This window comes from Choloepus didactylus, chromosome 11 (genome assembly GCF_015220235.1).
Source record: "Choloepus didactylus isolate mChoDid1 chromosome 11, mChoDid1.pri, whole genome shotgun sequence".
Lineage (NCBI taxonomy): Eukaryota > Metazoa > Chordata > Mammalia > Pilosa > Megalonychidae > Choloepus > Choloepus didactylus.
Window position 1 is genome coordinate 52226411 of NC_051317.1, and position 22493 is coordinate 52248903.

The 22493-nt window shown below is 36.9% G+C and overlaps 1 pseudogene; it reads left to right on the top strand.

The window, feature by feature from the left end:
- The first annotated feature begins 11876 nt into the window (after nt 1–11876).
- On the top strand, nt 11877–13439 carry LOC119506013 (annotated as a pseudogene).
- The last annotated feature ends 9054 nt before the right edge of the window (nt 13440–22493 follow it).

A 22493-nucleotide genomic window follows, 5' to 3' on the forward strand; every position in this document is an offset into this window, starting at 1 on the left:
GACTGCTACAGAAAATATAGATTTTGCACCAAATACACATTCCTTCCTTTGGTTTCATACAGAAGTTGGTTTCAAATCACTATCAATATCATTCTTTACCCTTCAGTCGGATTTGCCCCAGTCTTAAACAGATCAACTTATTTCATATCTCCAATTGGAGTATGAACTCTTTTCAGCTTTTTAAACAGTTGCTTTATGGGGTAATATGGACATTCACACTTGGCAAACTCTAGCTCTGAGTCTCAGATGTCACACAGATATCCAAAGTTCCAGGGACCAACTAGGTTATAGACAAAGAGCTTAGCATCTCAGAATTTAGAGATAACTAAATCTATACCACTCAGGAATAGATATGATTGCTGTAAGAACTTACAATCAAGGAAACTACAATAAGCCTTCTCCTGATAACTTATGTTCTCAGATTCAAACCTTAGAATTTGCATGTTATAGATAGTTTATATTAATGAGGCATTACAATGTTTGCCTTCTAATGAGAAAGCTTAATTCACTCAAAATACTGTCATCAAGGTTTATTCACTTACTTGCATGCTCCACTGCTTCATTCCATCTTGTGGCCACTTAATATTCTATTGTATACATACACCACAGTTCACCATTCCATTCATCAGTGTACACTTAGGCCACCTTCATCCATTGCAGATCATGAACACTGCTGCCATAAACACCAATATGCAAATGTTCATTCCTATTCCTGCTCTCAGTTCTTCCAAAAATATGCCCAATAAAGGGATTACAGGACATTATGGCAATCCCAAGCTTAGTTCTTGGGGAACCACCACACTGCCCTCCAGATGGCCTGCACCTTTCTACTTCTCCACCACTGAACAGGTACACCCATCTCTCCACATTCTCTCCAGCTCTAGTATCCCTCTGTTTATTTTCCCCAGCAATTTTATTGATATATATTCATACACCATAAAATCATCCACAGTATGCAATCAGTTGCTCACTCTATCATCATATAGTTGTGCCTTCATCATCACAATCAGCCCTTGAACAAATTCATTACTCCAAAAGAAAATGACAATAAGAAGATTAAAAAAATAAAAATAAATTTTTGTGATAAAATCCACATTTATGATACATATACACAAAACTGTCTATATTCACTGCATACTTATGGCTATATAGGCAAATTAATATGGGGTATTTGCAGATAGTGTGATTTTTTCAAGGTAAAACATCCAGCTATTTGGAAAGTATTGCTGTAAATGCTTATAAACTCGCATTAAGTTAAATAATATTCACTGACAAAATAGTTGCAGTTCTGTTTAAGGAAACCTGTAAAACTAAGGATTTCATACTTTTAAAACCTGTCTTTTAGCAAAGGGAAAGAGTCAAAGTAATCTGAAAAGACAGATTACTAACATTTTTGGTAAAACATCTAGCTAAAATTAAACCTGAAGAGTAGTTAGCAGTCAAAGACACTAACTAGTTTGGGATGGACAGCAAAACCACCCTCCCGCACTTGGATTTACTCTGTTTTGCCCAATGTTTAAATATGTGCACTTACTGGATACAAACTTGCCTACTGCCTATAAAGATGTACAATTAAATGAGACTGATGCAACATATTTTGTTTGAGTAAATCATGGCATTTAAGTTATGAAACTATGGCAATTTAACTCATAATAATTTTGGAAACTACCAATATGACTACTTGTTAAATTGTACTTCAAAAATTATTACCTTTTTGCATATATATTACATTTCATGATAAGGAAATAAATGAAACTATGGAAATGTAACCCATAAAATTCTTTGAAATTTGTCCTCTAATTATAAAATTGCACTTGGAAGGTTTTCACTTCTATGTATATATATTATATTCTACAATAAAAAAAGATTAAATTTAAAAAAGATAAAATAAAATAAAACACAATGAAAAGATCAGATGACACCACCACCACCAAGAATCGCATAACCCTCCTTTATATCCTCCTCTTATACACATTTAGCTATTGTATATTGCCTTTTGTACAATTAATGGAAGCATATTAATGTGTTACTATTAACTATAGACTCTGATTTACATTTATTGTATTTTTACACAGTATCATCTCATTTTCAGCACCTTGCAAAGTTGACATTCATATGTTTTCCTTCATGTAAAAACATTCTTATATTTGTACATTTAATCAACATCATCAACCATTCTAGCTTTCACTAAGTTATGCAGTCCCAGTCTTTATCTTATATCTTCCCTTCTGGTGCCATTCATGTCCCTAGCCTTCCTCTTTCAACCATACTCACAGTCATCTTTGTTTGGTGTACTTACAATATTGTACTACCATCACACAGCATTATGCTATCCATTTCTGGATCTATACGACCAATCCTGTTGAATGTTCTACACTTCTTCAGCATCAAATGCCCCTCTCTACCCTCCTTCTATCTCCTGATAACCTGTGTTCTCAGCTTTAACTCCCAAAGTTTGCTCATTTTTTTCTGGCTAATTCACTCAACATAATGGCCTCAAGTTTCTTCCACATTTCTATATGCTCTGTGACTTTATTCTGTATGACAGCTGTGTAACATCCCATCATATGTATATTACCACAGTTTATCCGCTCTTCCATTGATGGATATTTGGGCTGTTTCCATCTCTTGGAAATCATGAATAATGCCACTATGAATATCTGTTTTCAAATGTCGATTCATGTCCTAGCTTTCAGTTCCTCTGAGACTGTACCTAATTATGAAATTGCTGAATCATATGACAATTCTATACTTAGCTTACTCAGGAACCACCACAATGCCTTCCAGAGTTATTGCATGATACTATATTCCCACCAAAATTGAATAAGTGTACCTCTTTCTGCCCATCCACTCCAGCACTTGTAATTTTCTGTTTTTTTGTTTTTGTAGTTTTTTTTTTTTTATAATGGCCATTCTAGTAGGTGTGAGATAATATCTCATTGTGGTCTTGATTTGCATATTTCTAATAGCCAGTGAAGCTGAGCATCTTGTCATATGCTTTTGAGCTATTTGAATTTCCTCTTCAGAAAAGAGTCTGTCCATGTCTTTTGCCCATTTTTTAATTGGGTTGTCTTTCAGTTGTTAAATTGTAGGGTCTCTTTATATATTCTGAATATTAAGCCCTTATCTGATATGTGGTTTCCAAATATTGTGTCTCATTGTGTAGGTTGCCTTTTTACTTTTCTGACAAAGTCCTTCGATGAACAAAAGTCTTCAATTTTGAGGAGATCCCATTTATGTTTTTCTTCTGTCATTGCTTCTTCTTTGGGTGTAAGGTCTAGGAAACCACACCTTATCACAAGATCTTTAAGATATGTCCTTACATTTTCCTCTAAATGTTTCATGGTCTTAGTTCTAATGTTTTGTCCTTTTGTCCATTTTGAGTAATTTTTCATAATGTGTGAGATAGGACTCCTCCATTTTTTTTTTTTTTTTAGTTATGGACACACAGTTCTCCGAACACATTTTATTGAAGAGGCTATTCTGTCCCAATTGGGTTGGCTTGACCACCTTATCAAAGATCAATTGTCTGTAGATAAGAGGGCCTATTTCTGAACACTCAATTCTATTCCATTGGTCTGTATCTCTGTCTTTAAGCCAGTAACATGCTATTTTGACCACTGTAGCTTTGTAATATGATTTAAAGTCAGGTAGTGTGAGATCTTCCAGTTTTCTCCTCTATCTCACAGTATTTTTGCCTATTTGGGGAACCCTTGTCTTCCAAATAAACCTGGTTATTGGTTTTTCTATTTCTACAAAGTAAGTTGTTGGGATTTTAACTGGTATTGAATTGAATCTATAAAATAATTTATGTAACCTTGACATCTTAACAATATTAAGTATTCCAATCCATGAACAGAGTATGTTCTTCCATTTATTTAGTTCTTCTGTGAATTCTTTTAGTAATTTATTGTAGTTTTCTGTGTCTAGGTCTTTTATGGCCTTGGCTAAGTTTATTCCTAAATATTAGATTCTTTGATTGCTATTGTAAATGGAATTTCTTTCTTGATTTCCTCATGTTTCTCATTACTAGTGTATAGGAACACTATTGATTCTTCATGTTGATATTTTAACCTGCTACTTTGCTCTATTCATTTATTAGTTTTAGTAGCTTGCTGCAGATTTTTCAGGACATGCTACATATAGGATCATGTCATCTGCAAACAGTGAAAATTTTGCTTCTTCCTTTCCAATTTTGGTGTCTTTTATCTTTTTCTTGCCTAATTGCTCTAGCTAGAAATTCCAGCACAATGTTGAATAACAATGGTGACAATTGGCATCCTTGTCTTGTCCTGGATCTTACAGGGAAAGATTTCAGTCTTCCCCCTTTGAGTATGTTAGCTGTGGGTATTTCACAGACAGACTTTAACATATTGAGAATGGTACTTTCTATTCCTATCCTTTTCCTGTGTTTTCTTCAAGAAAGAATGTTGGATTTTGTCAAGTGCCTTTTCTGCATCAATCAAGATTATCATATGTTTTTTCATCTTTGATTTATTGATGTTGTATTACATTAATTAATTTTCTTGTGTTGAGCCAGCCTTGCAAACTGGAATAAATCCCATTTGGTCATGGTGTATAATTCTTTTAGTGTGCTGCTGGATTCAATTTGCAAGTATTTTGTTCATGATTTTGGCATCTACATTCATTAAAAGATTGGTCTAGTATTTTCTTCCCTTGTAGTATCTTTGCCTGGCTTTAGAATTAGGGTGATGTTGGTTTCAAAGAATGAGTTAGGTAGACTTCCCTCCACTTCCATTTTTTGAAGAGTTTGACAAGGCTTTGTATTAGTTCTTTATTGAATGCTTGTTAGTATTCAAATGTGAAGCTGTCTAGTCTTGGGCTTTTCTCTTTTGGGAGCTTTTTGATAGCTGATTCAATCCCTTTCCTTGTGATTGGTTTTTAATATTGTCTATTTCTTCTTGAGTTAATGTTGGTTCTTCATGCTTTTCTAGGAAGTTGTCCATTTCATCTAAGTTGTCTAGTTTATTAGCATATTGTTGCTCATATTATTCTCTCATTATCACCTTTATTTCTGTGGGGATTAGTAGTTATGTCCCTTTTCCCATTTCTGAATTTCTGATTTTATTTATTTTAATCCTCTCTATTTTTTTTGTGAGCCTAGCTAAGGGTTCATCATTTTTTGTTTTTATTTTCTCAAATTACCAACTACTGGTTTAGCTGATTCTATCATTTTCATATTCTCAATTTCACTTATTTCTGCTCTAATCTTTGTTATTTCTTTCCTTCTGTTTCTTTAGGATTAGTTTGCTGTTCTTTGTTTAGTTCTTCCAGGTGAACAATTAATTCCTTGATCTTTGCTCTTTCCTCTTTTTAAATATAGTCTTTTAGGGCAATAGGTTTCCCTCTCAGAACTGTCTTTGCTGCATCTTATATGATTTGATAAGTTGTGTTTTCATTTTCATTTGATTCAAGATATTTTCTAATTTCTTTTGTAACTTCTTCCTTGACACACTCATTGTTTAACAGTTTGTTGTTTAGCCTCCATATATTAGTGAATTTTCCATCCTTCCATCTGTAATTGATTTCCAAATTCTTTCCATTATGATACAAGAAAGTGTTTTGTATAATATCAAGAGTTCTATGATTTTTGAGACTTGCTTTGTGACTCAGCATGTGGTCTATCCTGGAGAATGATACGTGAGCACATGAGAAAAATGTGCATCTTGCTGTTGTGGGGTGTAATGTTCTATAAATATCTGTTAAGTCATGTTCATTTATTGTACATACAGTTCAACTTCTCTGTTTCCTTTTTGATCCTCTATCTAAATGTTCTAACCATTGATGGCAGTGGTGTATTGAAGTCTCCAACTATAATTGTAGAGGTGTCTACTTCTCACTTCAGTGAACATATCTGTGTCCCCAGATATGATCAACACCAGCTAGATTTTCCCAGTTCAAAAGGCCCAGGTCTCAGGAGGAGGGTGTGATCTGTATCAATTTTCCCTGAGAATGAGACCCAGCAGTTGTCAGGCCCTCCCGTGAAGCCTCTAGATTCTGTGCTTTTCCTGTCCTGTCCAGCAGTTGGTGCTTGTCAGCTGCAGTTTCCCACCAGCATATAGAGTTTCAGTGACTCTAATTCTTAGCAACCCCTGTTCTTGCCAGGGGCATGGTTAACTTAAGCTGTTTCTATTTTCCAGGTCCTGGGGTCTGAGTTCTCTGAAGGAGGGCCACTACTTGAGCTGGCCATACACATCCCTTTTCTTGGGGGAGATAATGCCCTTTAGGGAATTATCTCCCCCAATTGACTCCTTGTTTTGTCTCTCAGACCCATCTTAACTCCACCCTTGCCTGTGTCCAGCTTCCAATTGAAAATATCTGAGGATTTCTCTAATGAGCTACATAGAATAGTTTTAAAATAGAAGAAAAGCTAAAAAGGAGAAAAAGAAAAGGAAAATACAAGGGGGAAAAAAAAAGAAATCTCTTTTCAGAAGCTTTCCCCAGCCCCCAAGTTTCACCAGTCAAGAGCCAGTGTTACTAACTGGCTTTGTACATCCTCATTCTCGGGATGCAGCTATTTTCCAGCACTCTGAGGTCAACTGACTCCAAAAGCTTCCATCTTTATTCTTTTTTATTTTACTTCATTTTATTTTTTCTGTTAGCCCCATCTCCTGTCTGCCAGTATTAAAGCCATAGTTGTAGCTTGGCTGAACTACTTTCACTTGCTCCCAGCAGAGACTACTTAAATATATGCCCTTTAAGGAATTATCTCCTTCACCTGACTAGTTATTCTCAGACATGCCTTAATTCCACCCTTGCCCGGGGCAGTGCTGAAACCTGAGAGTTCTTGCAGCTGTAATGGACTGTTGAAAAGTAAAGGAAAAAAAAAAAAAAAAAAGAAAGAAAAGAAAAAAATAAACTATTTTCAGAGACTGACACCAGCTTCCCAGGCTTGCCAATCGAGAGCCAGAAGTAGTACCTGTTTCTATATGCCCCTTTTTCCTAGTGCCTAGCCCTTTCCAGTAGTCTGAGCTCCTTCAACTCCAAAAGTCTTTGTTTCTTTTTTGTTAACCCCACCTCCTCTCTGCTAGTGTGAAACCTCTTGGTTCTTTTCATGGTTGTTCTTGATGTCTGTGCTCAGAACTTTTATTCACCATCCATATTTATTATTAATTCCATAAATTGGGGCTAGTTGAGCCACCCTCCTTGCTTCCAGTAGAGACTGCTTCTTTTTACCTCAGGGAACCAGCTCAAAGACAGCCTGCCATTCCGGTGGGGGAGGGGCACCAGCCCCCTGGCCAGGGAAACTTACGGTATTTCACTGCAATCCTAGCCATTCTACCCATTCCAGACTGGTGTACAATGTGTGCCCAGTCACAGAAGCCCCCAAACTGTTGTTCCAGACAGTTTTTTCTGGCTATTTCCCAGCTGCCCTTGATGAGTAACTAAATTCCATAACTTATCACACCACAATCTTGCACCACTCCCAAGCTCTTAGCTCCCTTAAAGACTGAAGTAAATTAATCAAGACCCATCCTGAATGAGCAGTGTCATATCTCCATGGTAATAATCTAATTGAAAGGCCCCACCCTCAGTTGGGTGGGTCACATCTCCCTGGAAACAAACTAATTTAAAGATTCCATCTATAATAGTTTTCCCCCACAAGATTGGATTAGAAGAATATGGATTTTATGGGGTACGTAATAGATTCAAACAAGCACAAGAGTTTTTCAATGTTCATCAATGTTGCATGCATCAGAACTTCATTTCTTTTATGGATGAATAATATTCCATTGGATGTATATAGCATATTTTGCTTATCCATTCTTCCATTGATAGGCACTTCCATTGATGCATTGTTTCCATGTTTGACAATTGTGAATGCTTCCATTTGGAAATTGATGTGCAAATATTTTTTAGAGTCCCTGCTTTCAATTCTTTTGGGTATATACCTAGAAGTGGGATTGCTGGGTTATATGGCAGTTCTATATTTAACTTTTGAAGGACCCACCGAACTGTTTCTACAGAAATTACACCAGTTTACCTTCCCAATAACAATGAATGAGTGTTCCTGTCTCCATATCCTCTGCAAAAATCACTTTTTTTAAAAAAAAAACATATTAACCTTTTTAGTGTATATGAAATACAACCTTGTGGTTTTGATTTGCCTTTCCCTAATGGCTAATTGTTCTAGTTTGCTAATGCTGCCAGAATGCAAAACACCAGAGATGGATTGCCTTTTATAAAAGGGGGTTTATTTGGTTACACAGTTACAGTCTTAAGGACATAAAGTGTCTAAGGTAACACATCAGCAATCAGGTGCCTTCACTGGAGGATGGCCAGTGGTGTCCAGAAAACCTCTGTGAGCTGGGAAGGCACATGGCTGCCCTCTGCTCCAAAGTTCTGTTTTCAAAATGGCTTTCTCCCAGGTCGTTCATCTCTCAGCTGCAGTTCCTCAAAAATGTCACTCTTAGTTGCACTTGGGATATTTGTCCTCTCTCAGCTTCTCCAGAGCAGGAGTCTGCTTTCAATGGCCATTTTCAAACTGTCTCTTATCTGCAGCTCCTGTGCTTTTTCAAAGTGTCCCACTTGGCTGTAGCTCCTCTTCAAAACATCACTCACAGCTGCACTCAGTTCCTTCTGTTTGCCCGTTCATTTATATGGCACCAGTGAATTAATTTAGACCCAACCTGAAAGGGCGGGCCAACACCTCCATGGAAATTACCTCATCAGCGTTATCACCTACAGTTGGGTGGGGCAAATTTCCATGCAAATCTGATCAGTACCAAAATGTCTGCCCCATAAGACTGCATCAAAGATAATGGCATTTGGGGGCCATAATACATTCAAACTAGCACACTAATGATGATGAGCATCTTTCCCTGTGTTATTTTTCCCCATTTTTATATCTTCTTTGGAAAAATATTGTTCTAGTTTGCTAATGCTGCCAGAATGCAAAACACCAGGTTTATTTGGCTACACAGTTACAGCCTTAAGACCATAAAGTGTCCAAGGTAACACATCAGCAATTGGGTACTTTCACTGGAGGATGGCCAATGATATCTGGAAAACCTCTGTTAGCTGGGAAGGCATGTGGCTGGCATCTGCTCCAAAGTTCTGGTTTCAAAATGGCTTTCTCCCAGGATGTTTCTCTCTAGGCTGCAGTTCCTCAAAACTGTCAGTCTTAGTTGCACTTGGGATATTTGTCCTCTCAGCTTCTCTGGAGCAAAAGTCTGCTTTCAATGGCCATCTTCAAACTGTTTCTCATCCGCAGCTCCTGTGCTTTCTTCAAAGTTTCCCTCTTGGCTGAAGCAAGCTTGCTCCTTCTGTCTGAGCTTATATACTGTTCCAGTAATCAAGGCCCATGCTGAATGGGTGGGGCCATGCCTCCATGGAAATTATCCAATCAGAGTCATCACCCACAGTTGGGTGGGGCACATCTCCATGGAAACACTCAATTACAATCTAATTAATACTGGTAGGTCTGCCCACACAAGATTACATCAAAGATAATGGCATTTGAGGGGACATAATACATTCAAACTGGCACAAATATCTACTCAAGACTTTTGCCCTTTTATTTGGGGGGGGGGTATTTGTCTTTTGTTATTGAATTGGTAGGATTTCCTTTTATATTATGGATATTAAATCACTATGAGATATGTGGTTTCCAAATATTTTCTCCCATTCTGTAGGTTGTCTTTAAATTTTGGTTGATAAATTTTAATGCATAATTCTTTTTTAGATATTGATGAAGTCTTATCTATTTTTTTATGTTGTTGCTTATGCTTTGGGTATGAAGTCTAAGAAATCATTGCCTAACATAAGGTCCTGAAGATGTTTCTCTATGTTTTCTTCTAGGTTTTTTTTTTTTTTTTTCAAGTTTGTTTTCATTCTTATGTTTATGTCTTTGATCAATTTGAGTTAATTTTTGTTTATGGTGCTAGGTAGCAATACAAATGAATTCTTTTCCTTATTGATATCCAGTTTCACAGCACCATTTGTTGATGAGACTATTCTCTCTTCATGAAGTGGACTTGGCACCTTGGTATCACTATATGTAGACTGGTTGACACTAAGGACTTTCTGTTTCCTACCAAGCTTAATATGCTTAATATGCTCCTTGTAAATGAACTTGGACTAGAAAAGTTGTTTGATCTTACAGAATTCTGATTCAGGTATCGTAGTGAGTAAATATGCACATATTTTATCATTTAAATTAATGTAAAGTATATTATGGTTAAATTGGTAAGAAAATTCTGGAGTTGCATAAGTCATAATCTTACTAGATAGTGCAATAGACATTTTTGGTGAACACAACAAGATAGGACCTTCAATGATAGTAAAGAAATATCTCCAATATAGAGCTTAGCAGGATTAAGCAAATAAATTAATTGCATGTTAGTTAAATCATTAAACTATGTGACATTAACAATTATTCTTTGTATCTCAAATGAAGAGCTTATTAAATAAACATAGTGATCAATCAATCATTTTTGTTTGTTTTCTGGAGACATTTTGCTTTACTGCTTTATAATACATAAAATTATGTTGTTTCATAACTGTCTTTTTTCCTTTTTTATTTCCTTTCCTCTAAGCCAATTCACACACAAGATAATTACATATTAAAAACTTCTAAGCCATAAAGAATGTAAGATTATTAGACTATACACATGAGATTTAAAAAGATTCTAGGCTGCCTAATTTATCAAATAGTCATCATCACTCACTTTTCCATTTGCAGAGCTCAGCAAACATCATATGCAAATGAGAAATCATCAATTTTCATGAGTAAATAACAAATGCAATTTGATCCATTAGTGTTCAATACTCTGCCTCATCATCACCTCAATGTTGCCCTTAAGTATTTTGAAGTTTGAAAAATATATATTTTTTGTATGACATAGCTCACATCATAAGAAAATGGCTAAAGCCTTGCATTGAATAGAAATAAGCCACAGTCACTGCCAAAGCTGTCTGTAAGCATCACTTTTCAGCTTTCACTGACTACTATTTGAAAGTGGTTTTTTTAAATTGAGAAATAGTTTCCAGGAGGTTGCTATTAAAATGCACTGATGATATCTAGACTTTATATAATAGTCAGTATCCTTAAAACATATTAATTGATTTACTATGTGCAAAACACTGACGGGCACATATAAATAAAACCTGCTACAGTAGAAGGAGTTATTTAAAAAAAAATAAATATATTTTAAAAATACTTTATTTTTTATTCTTTAATTCAACAAAATATAATATATATATGTGTGTGTGTGTGTATGTATGTGTGTGTGTTTATGTGTGTGTGTATAGTTCTAAGTTATCTTATCCAAGATCATATAACAGTGGAATGACAAAGTGGGATTATAGTGTAACATGTAGAAGAAAAAATGCACACCTTGCAATAAAATATATAATAGCAGGATGCTGTTGGAGTGTCTGAAGAACCACCTTTCAGGATAGGTTGTGGTGAATGAAGCTAAGTCAGAACATATCCTCTGAAATGCCATAAAGCAAGGGTTAAGGAAGGGAGGAGGGTGACATGCAGGCTCCCAGTGTGGAAACAGAAGGAGAAAAACTGTAGGGGAGAATCCCAAGCAGTTCTGAATTGTTGGACTATGGATGTTGAGAAATAAATAAAGGGAGAAGAGGGGAGAAAAATTGCGGGAACCATATCTCAGAGTCTCCATCTAGCCAAATCAAAGAGCTCATCTTCTACCTTTAAGAATATAAGGAGGGAGCGGCCATGGCCCAATGAGCGGGCGCCGGCCAAGCCACAGCCCAATGGCAGCAGCGTGCGGGCACGCTGGGGCGGGCCGAGAGCGCCCGACTTTTCCACAAGGATGCTGGATATCACCTTCCAGCCACGCTGAGCCGGGCTTCGGGTTTCCTCCTCTTTCTCTACTGTGTCAGCTATGGCAGCGGTGAAGACCCTGAACCCGAAGGCGGAAGTGGCCCGAGCCCAAGCGGCGCTGACGGTCAGTATTAGCCTGGCGCGAGGGCTGCAGGACGTGCCGAGGGCCAACCTGGGGCCTAAGAGCACCATGAAAATGCTTGTTTCTGGTGCTGGAGATGTCAAGCTTTATAAAGATGGTAATATGCTGCTTCATGAAATACAAATTCAACACCCACACAGCCTCCTTAAAAGCAAAAGTAGCAACAGCCCAGGATGACATAACTGGTAATGGTTTTACTTCCAATGTCCTAATTATTGGAGAGCTACTGAAGCAACTGGATCTCCACATTTCTTAAGGTCTTCATCCCAGAATAATAACAAGGATTTGAAGCTGCAAAGGAAGGGGCACTTCAGTTTTTAAACAAATCAAAGTAAGCAAAGTGATGGACAGAGAAACACTTATGTATGTGGCCAGAATATCTCTACATACTAAAGTTCATGCTGAACTTGCTGATGCCTTAACAGAGGCTGTAGTGGACTCCATTTTGGCCATTAAAAAACAAAATGAACCTATCGACCTTTTCATGGTTGAGATCGTGGAGATGAAGCATAAATCTGAAACTGATAAAACTTAATCAGTGGGCTTGTTTTGGACCATGGGGCATGAAATCCTGATATGAAAAAAAGAGTAGAAGTTGCATACATCCCCCCATGCAATGTATCATTAGAATATGAAAAAACGGAAGTGAACGTGGGCTTTTTTTTACAAGAATGCAGAAGAGAGAGAGAAACTAGTAAAAGCTGAAAGAAAATTCATTGACGATACAGTTAAAAAAATAATAGAACTGAAAAAAGTCTGTGGTGACTCAGATAAAAGATTTGTTGTCATTAATCAAAAGGGAATTGACCCCTTTTCCGTAGCTGCAAAACAAAGCATAGTAGCTCTGCAGAGAGCTAAAAGGAGAAATATGGAGAGGCTGACTCTTGCTTGTGGTGGGGTAGCTCTAAATTCTTTGGATGACCTAAATCCTGTTTGGGACATGCAAGCCTTGTCTATGAGTATACATTGGGAGAAGTTCACCTTTATTGAGAAATGTAATAGTCCTCATTCTGTCACTTTATTGGTGAGAGGATCAAATAAGCACACACTCATTCAAATCAAAGATGCAATAAGAGATGGCCTAAGGGCTGTCAAAAATGCTATTGATGATGGCTGTGTGGTTCCAGTTGCTGGTGCAGTGGCAGAAGCTCTCATTAAATCTAAGCCAAATTTAAAGGGCAGGGCCCAACTGGAGTCCAAGCATTTGCAGATTCATTGCTTATTATTCCCAAGATTCTTGCTCAGAACTCTGGTTTTGACCTTCAGGAAACACTAGTAGAAGTACAAGCAGAATATTCAGAATCAGGTCAACTTGTAGGTATGGACTTGAACAGAGGTGAGTCAATGGTAGCAGCAGAAGTAGGCATATGGGTTAACTATTGTGTAAAGAAACAGTTTCTGCACTCCTGCACTGTGATTGCCATGAACATTCTCCTGGTTGATGAGATCATGTGAGCTGGAATGTCTTCTCTAAAATGCTGAATTGAAGCTTCCCTTGTATCATCTGAAGCATGAAGAATTGACAGAGTGATCCTAAGAATATAGCTATGGGTTTTTTTTTGTCCAAGTGTCAAATGATTTTCAAAGGAATTTTCCCCCATATTAAAACAGGAGGACATTGACACCTTTTCAAATTAGGAAGTTCTGAAATTATAATTACGGTGCTTTTTTTTTTTTTTAATTGCACTGAAGTGTACACGTATGAAGCAAATCCTTTTTAACCAGTGAACAGTATATTTTACTTTAGCTGCAGGGGCATAAAGTTACATGTTAGATAAGTGTTATGTTATCTACCTTGTTATTAAATATCCTTCACAAACAAGTTTTCATGATTTAATAATTTTCTATGGATGTATTTAATTTATCCAACAGTTCCCTGTTTTGGGGCATATGTTTTCTGCTATTATAAATAACACCTAAGTATTTCCTTAGTATAAATTCCAGTGAAAAGAATTACTGGATCAATTAGACTTCTTATGCATTAGAAATAGCTTTGCTCTTATACTCCCTAATATACTCTGTAGTAGGTGGAAAAAGGGATAAACTGGAGGCAAGGAAGTGAAAGAGTTGCAGGTATAAAATGGAAAACTGAGAGAAGGCAGAGGGAAGATGCCTGAGCATGGTGACTAAGGGAGTTGGGAGCTGGGGTTATCAGAGATTTTCAGGCTGACCATATTTTCGTGCTTCTGAACCTTTGATTACATAGGAATGTCCATCCCAAACTCTCTAGTGTCATCTTACTCTCACCCAAATTACTGTTCCTCCTCAGTGTTTCCACAAAATTGTTTTTATACAGTTATCTCTGCATTCATTGAAGGTGTAATTGTGTGTTACTAAGCTTTGTATTTGATGGCTTAGCACTTGCCTACAGTGTGTGCAATAAATCTTAAGGCAAACAAACAAACAAACAAAAGCATATAGGGAGCCCTGAAGGGTTTTATTCCAGGTGTGACACAGTCAAGATTGTGTTTCAGATGTTCAAACTGGCAGTTTTGTGAGATATTTTAAGGAGGCCAAGATAAGAGAAAAAATGTTAGCATTTTATACATCACGGTGGCTTTGTTGTGTTATAATAGAACATGAAATTAGGAACTGGGGAAATGGATGGGTTGTAGATAATTGTACGGTGCAGGTATTGGAAAACTTGATTGAGTACATCCTAGAGAGGAGACATTAAGAATAATTCCTAGGCTTTTTTCATGTCAATACTTAATCCTCCAACTGAGTTCAAGATTAAAAAAGAAGGCAAAAGTTGTGAAGTTATTAGAATAAAGAATTTTTTCCTTCTGAGATGGAAGAATAATGAAATAAGTGAAATTTGAAGAAAAAGAATAGATGCTATCTAGCCAGAAATGGTGATATAATTATGGGCAATGGGAACTACTATGAGCAAATTCATCTTTATTCAGGAGACAGCAAGTAATCAACATACGGAATAATAGGAAACAAGAATGAGGGAGTGGTGGAGATGATGCTGTTAAGATAAATTGAGTAGGACTTTTAAAGCATTTAAAAGTCTGCTGAGTGGATGTTTATAACAGGTACATTTTCTCAGATTGTGTTTTTTTCTAGTAGCTAATGTATGGCATTTGGAAATACTTAACTTTTAAATATAACTGTAATATAAATAAAGGGGTAATTAAAAATTTTCTGGAATGGAAAGAGGTTAATGTCAAGCCCACTAAATTGTCCAAAAATATTATTTGCATTCTATGTGTCAGGCTTTGTTTTTGCCATTGATAAAATAAAATTCTGAACAAAGCAGATAGAATATATAAATTAAGGCAAATCAAGAGGAAGATGGAGTAAATATGTAAGCAAGCTGCAATTTATGTATGTTTTAATTTATGAGGCTGCTTAGGCAAATACCGTGAAGCAGATTGACTTAAATAATTGGGATTTATTTGCTCATGATTTTGAGGCCAGGAAAATGTCTAAATCAAGGCATTATCAAGGCAATGCTTTCTTCCCAAACACTAGATGCCTGCAATCCTTGACTCCTTTGTTGCATGATCCGGAACATGATGGTGACTGCTGGTCTCTCCCTTCTCCTTTGGATTTCACTGATTCCAGCTTTTAGCTTCTGAGGCTTTCTCTCTGTGTGTCTGAATTTCATGTCACTTATAAGAACTCTAGTAATAGGATTAAGATCCATTCTGATTGAGGTGCAGCACTCCTTTACTGAATTAGCCTCATCCAAAGTTCCTATTTGTAATGGCTTCACACCCACAGGAATGAACTAACTTTAAAAACTAGTTTTTTTCTGGGATACATCCAGCTTCAAACCACCACCCTCTGAATTCCAAAAGTACATGTTTTTTCCCACATACAAAATGTATTCATTCCATCACAACACCCAAAAGCCTTATGTCATTTCAGAAACAATGCTTAGTACAAAGTCTCATCAAATTTGTTTTGTGTGTGGTACAGTTCTCCTCTGTCTGTGGACCTGTGAAACCTAGAGACCAAATGTGCAGTTTGGATGTATTATGTCCCCCAAAGTACCATGTTCTTTAAAGCTAACTTGTGGGAGCAGACATATTAGTGTTGATTAGGTTGGAATCTATTGATTGAGTGTTTCCATGGAGATGTGACTCAATCAACTGTGGGCAGGAATTGATTGGATAATTATCATGGAGATGTTACCCCATCCATTCAGGGTGGGTCTTGATTAAATCACTGGAGCCGTTTAAAAAGCTGACAAATAGAAGGAATCAGAGCTGCAATTTAAAGAGACATTTTGAATTTTGAAGACGGCTATTGAAGGCTGAAACTAACACTTTGGAGAATGCCGTTTTGAAATGCAACCTGGGAGCAAGCAGACACCAGCCATGTGCCTTCCCATCTAACAGAGGTTTTCTGGATGCCAATGCCCTTTCTCCAGTGAAGGTACATATTGTTGATGCCTTACCTTGGCCTGAGGACTATAAATTTGCAACCAAATAAACTCCCTTTAAAAAGCCAGTCCATTTCTGGTGTTCTGCAAAATGGCAGCATTAGAAAGTCAGAACACCAAGTTTTCTGCTTCTGAAGTACAACAGACAGACAGATATGGGATAAACTTTCCCATTCCCATAGGGATAAATTGGAAGGAAAACAAGGTCATGGGACCCAAACAATTCTGAAACACAGCAGGGCATACTTCGTTAGCTTTCAAGGTCTGAGAAATCATCTATGGAATGATATTTTGTCCTTTGGCCTCTGAAGGAGTGGCAGTCCCTCCCCTTCAAGCACTCAACCAGTGCCATGCTCTCCCTGAAACCTAGTGTGAAGGCTCCTCCCTCTCTTAGCATTGGGATGGTGGCGAAGCCATCTGAAAAGCTGGGACTCAGGATCCACCCTCTCAGAGCACTGGAGTGGCAGGCAGACTCTTCAAAATCCTCAGGGCAGAGGCTTCACCCTCTCTGAATATTACAATGGTGATCAGACTCTCCGCAAACCCTGGGTCAAAAGCTCTGCTGTCTCTGAGCTCTAGTGTGGCAATGCTCTTCCTGAACAATGGTGTATTAGGTCCACCCTCTCCAAGTAACAGGGCAGACTTACCCTTTCCACATAATGGTTGGACTTATTACCTTGGTCCAAGAAGCTGTCTTCAGTCCAGACCCCAGCTTCCATGGTTCTGCCCTTGATGTGATTTTTTTCTTTCAATTTGTCTCTTTTCTGTCCCTTTTAGTACATGCTTGCAGAGGTTCTGTTTATACAGATCTCACCAAAAAAAATTGTTGGTTTTGCTTGTATTACAAACCATCAATAAAGGAACTTTCCACAAATCTTTACTGGATAACTGGATTTCCAATCCTGACTTCCACAGAAATTGCTGACTGTTTCCATGTTTAGTTAAACCCTCATGTGGAGAAATATTCTCTGGGTACTCATTTCCCAGAAGCTCAGAATTTTGTAAAATATCAATTTCTGGTTTCCTTTGGTCCAGGAGTTCAGTTCTTAGTTTATCCCATTCCTCTTTCATTTCACTTTAAGCTTCAAGGAGATGACAGGCAGCGCTTACCACATTTAGCTCAGAAATATCAGCTAAATATCCAAATTTTCATCCAATCCACAGGAATGAATTAACTTTAAGAACATATTTTCCTGGATTACATACAGCATCAAACCATCACAACGTACTTAATATCAATCTATATACATGGGCATAACAAGGTAGATTGTAACTGACACATGTGATACATACAATAATGGAAATGGAGTGTAAAGATAGAGTAAAACAGAGGGTGAAGAGATCATCATAAGTTATTCATTGATAGCCTCACAAGCAGGGTGATATTTAACCTGAACATGGAAGGATTAAAAGGACTTAGTCACAAGAATGTAGCAAGAGAAGCCAAAAGTTTTTGTGCTGAAACCTTAAAGTGGGAAAGGGTTAAGTTTGTTTGGAGGGACAGTAGGAAGCTTACTGTGCCTGGGCAGAGAACTGAAAAACAGAGTTTAAGGACTCTATCTGCAACATAAAGAAGCTCAAGACAGACTTTACTTATTCTCAACATTGGCAACAATTTTTCCTTTCTAATTTAAAATGTTCTCCTCTTCACTTTTTAAAATCATATGTTAATTTTTTTGTTAGACTCTGTAGAGTTACAGAAAAATCAGGCAGAAAATACAGGGTTCTCATATACTGACCCTGCCCACCCCCCACCCCCCGACACACAGCTTTTCCTATTATTAACAGTTTGGATTAGTGTGTTACTTTTGCTATAATTGATGAAGCAATATTATTATAATTATACTATTAACTATTGTCCATAGTTTATAGTACATTCTAGCTTCTGACTGTGTGAATTTGCTTATTCAAATAATTTAATGTCAGTGAGATCATACAATATTTGTCCTTTTGTGTCTGGCTTATTTCATTCAACATGATGTCTTCAAGTCACATGTATCAAAACTTCATTCATTTTGAAAACTGAATAATATTCCATTGTATGCATTTACCACATTGTGTTTGTCTATTCATTTGGTGATGGACAATTGGGTTGATTCTATCCTTTGGCAAATACAAAATTTCCCCTGTGAAACTGGTGTGCAGGTATCTGTTAAAATCCCTGTTTTCAATTCTTTTGGATATTTACTTGACTTCACTTTTTAAAACAAGATTTTTTTTGTTTTTGTTTTGGTTTCTAAAGAATTATATATGATAACATCCATCAACAACCTCAGGCCAGGCAGGCAGATAATATTTAAGATACATTGCTGCAGAAATAATGGAGAGAAATTCAACAGAAAAATTGTGGAAGAATGTGCTTCAACTGAAAAAAGTGATGGAAAAATGTCATTTTCATTTCAAGAAATTACTGAATGGTACTTTTACCAAAATCAGGGATAAATACTCATTTTAAGTATTGTAATTATCTCTCCAAGATAACGTTTCCATAATTCTGTTTGAAAATCTAAACTGACTTTTCTAAAACTTCCAATTAATAGATACTTGGAATTCCAATTGTGCCAGTTTGGATGCATTACGTCCACACAAAATGCCATGTTCTTTAATGCAATCTTGTGGGGGCAGACATATTAATGTTGATTAGGTTGGAATCCTTTGATTGTTTCCATGGAGATGTGAATCAGTCAACTGTGGGAAAGACCTTTGATTGGATAATTTCCATGGAGGTGTTACCCCACCCATTCAGGGTGGGTCTTAATTGAATCACTGAAATCCTATAAAAGTGTTTATAGACAGAAGGAGGTGCTGCAGCCAAGAGAGACACTTTGAAGAATGCACAGGAGCTGAGGGTGGAGCTGGAACACAACCTGGGATCAGCAGATGCCAGCCATGTGCCTTCTCAGCTAACAGAAGTTTTCTGGATGCCATTGGCCTTCCTTCAGTGAAGGTATACTTATATTCATGCCTTCACATGAACTTTTTCATGGCCTTCAAACTGTAACTTTGTAACCAAATAAACCCCCTTTATAAAACCCAATCCATTTCTGGTATTTTGCATAATGTTAGCATTAGCAAATGGGAACACCAGTTAGTATTGGAATATTAAAATATAATTGGAATTATATTTAATATATACACCTAATCTAAAATTTAATAATAGCATTTCCTATACATCAATTTTGTCTTTGCACATGGTGAGCTTTTTGCATAAACCAGCTATAAATAAAGCTCACTTCTCTAATGTGTATTGGCACTATTGAATTCTACTTCTGGGTATGACAGTCAGGACTAAGTTAATTTCTTTAAGTAGTTAAAATGTAACATTTGCTACATTCAATCAGAATGGTAACTTGCTAAAATCCTAGTGAATTTTTTCATTAAATAAAATACACCATTACATCAAAATACTTTGAATTTTAATCTTGGAGACAATCTTGAGTATATTTATTCTCATTGGCAACAACCTTGTCTTCTTTTATAGACAAGTATTTCAATTTCTTTGGTATAATCAATGTGAAATATATTTAATGTTTATGCCAGTTAATTTGTTTCATTCTAAGTGTGGTAAACTAACAAATGTTATCAAGCAAGTAGAGGTCATGGATGGCCAACTAGCTTTATAAGAGAAAAAGCCATATTGTAGATTTTGTTATTAAATATTCTTGTTAGCCATATTTTATTCAACAATCAGCAGATTGCTAATTAGCATATGAGGTGCCAAAAATTAAATGGATAAACAAAAGTCTTATTTATTAAGATTATGAATATTACAAAAAAGGTTAATTGTTTAATTAAAGATATACAGGGCAGACAGATTGTTTAAGAGAGTTTATAGATGCTTTAACTCTAACTTGCAGCAATGAAGTATAATTAATTCATCCACAACTGTTTCCAGAACTCCTATGGATAGGGCACTTATGAGTCATGTATGCAGTCTTTTGCTTAGAAGGAATTCAGACTCTTATATTAAGGGTGTATATGGGCATCCCAGAGTATTTTGGGCAGAAAATTAAAAAGTATTTCCACAAGTCCCCTAGAGGGACTTGTGGAAATATTAAACTTCCCCACCTGTGGAATTCCTGGAATTCTTGCAAGCATTAGGGACTCCCAATTTAATAAAGCTCTGGATCTTGGGGCTTCCCTTATGAAACTTATTCCTGCAAAGGAGAAGCTAAGCATACTTATAATTATGCCCAAGGTTCACCCCAAGAGAACTTCTCTTTTTACTCAGATGTGGCCTCTCTCTCAGCTAACTCTGCAAAAAAACTCACTACCCTTCCCCCTATGTGAGACATGACTCCCAGGGGTGTAAGTCTCCCTGACAGTGTGTGAAATGACACCCAGGGATGAGCCTGGCCCTGGCATCATGGGATTGAGAATGACTTTGTGACCAAAAAGGGGAAAATAAATGAAATGAAATAAAGTTTCAGTGGCTAAGAGATTTCAAATAGAGTTGAGAGGTCAATTCTTATGCATTATATAGATATTGCTTTTTAGTTTCTAGTGTATTAGAATAGTTAGATGGAAATACCTGAAACTGTTGAATTGTAATCCAGTAGCCATGATCCTTGATGATTATATAACTATATAGCTTTTATGGGGTGACTCTTTCTGAAAATCTTGTGACTGGCACTCCCTTTATGAAGTATATGGGCAGATGAGTAATAAAATAAGAAAAAAATATATACAGAAATGGGGGGGTGTTCTAGTTTGCTAATGCTGCAGAATGCAAAACACCAGAGATGGATAGGCTTTTATAAAATGGGGGTTTATTTCGCCACACAGTTACAGTCTTAAGGCCACAAAGTGTCCAAGGCAACACATCAGCAACCGGGCACCTTCACCGGAGGATGGCCAATGGCGTCCGGAAAACCTCTGTTAGCTGGGAAGGCAGCCGGTGTCTGCTCCAAAGCTCCGGCCTCAAAACGGCTTTCTCCCAGGACGTTCCTCTCTAGCAAGCTTGCTGCTCTTCAAAACATCACTCCCAGCTGCACTCAATATCCTCTCTTTGAGTCAGCTCATTTATATAGCTCCACTGATCAAGGCCCACCCTGAATGGGCAGGGCCACGCCTCCATGGGAACATCCCATCAAAATCATCACTCACAGCTGGGTGGGGCACACTCCAAGCAAATCTAACCAACACCAAAACTTCTGCCCCACACAAGACCACAAAGATAATGGCATTTGGGGGACACAATACACTCAAACTGGCACAGGGGGTAAAGGGTATTGGATGTTCTGAGTGTCCTTTTTTATTTTTATTTTTTCTTTATTTTAGAGTAATGAAAATGTTCTAAAATTGATTGTGGTGATACAACATTTTGAGACATTGATTATATTCTTTGGATGGATTATATGGTATGTGAAAATAAAAAAAAGAGTTTGTGTGGGGTGGAGGTGCAGGGGACAGAGAAGCTATCTGCTCATGGTGTAATCCCAGCCAGCACAGATTCTTGTGAGATCTTGAGGAAATCAATCATTAAAGAATGTAGAAAAACAACTGGAAAATTAATAAATATGATTTTTTTCATATTGTAATAAATTATTTGTAGTAGTGGTTGAAATTAGTAAAGTGGTCATCACCCTAACTTATTATATACTAACAGAATCTTACTAAATGCAAATTAGAATTTTGGTTTAGGAACAGTCAAGTATTCTAACAATATGAAAACATATATAACCTAGCCTGAAATTTCTCTTGTCAAAATATACAGTTTTGCTTTTAGAACATAATTTTAGTTCTCTTTATACCCTTCGCTCATTCTACATTTTTGTTACAATTTTCAAATAAATAATTATCCTTCCTATAACAACATTTGCAGCAGTGTTGATGTGGGAGGAGGAATGGTTGACAGGTCATGTGATCTCTTTCAATTTGCAGGACCTACATCTTCACTACTTGCTTGCTTCTTTCCATTCACTGCCATATCTGCAAGGGGCATCTCCACTTTTCTATCATGTTTTCTGCCAGCAATAATTGTTCCCCAATGCTTCCACCTCCAACCATGTTCCCTTTTAAGCACCTTCCTTACTGTTGCAATGAATTCCTAAGCACAAGAACTGTAATGAAAATTGTTACACTTAATGCTGAATTTCCTCTTTCTGGGAGTGATTTTGTCTGCAGTTTGTAGAAACTCT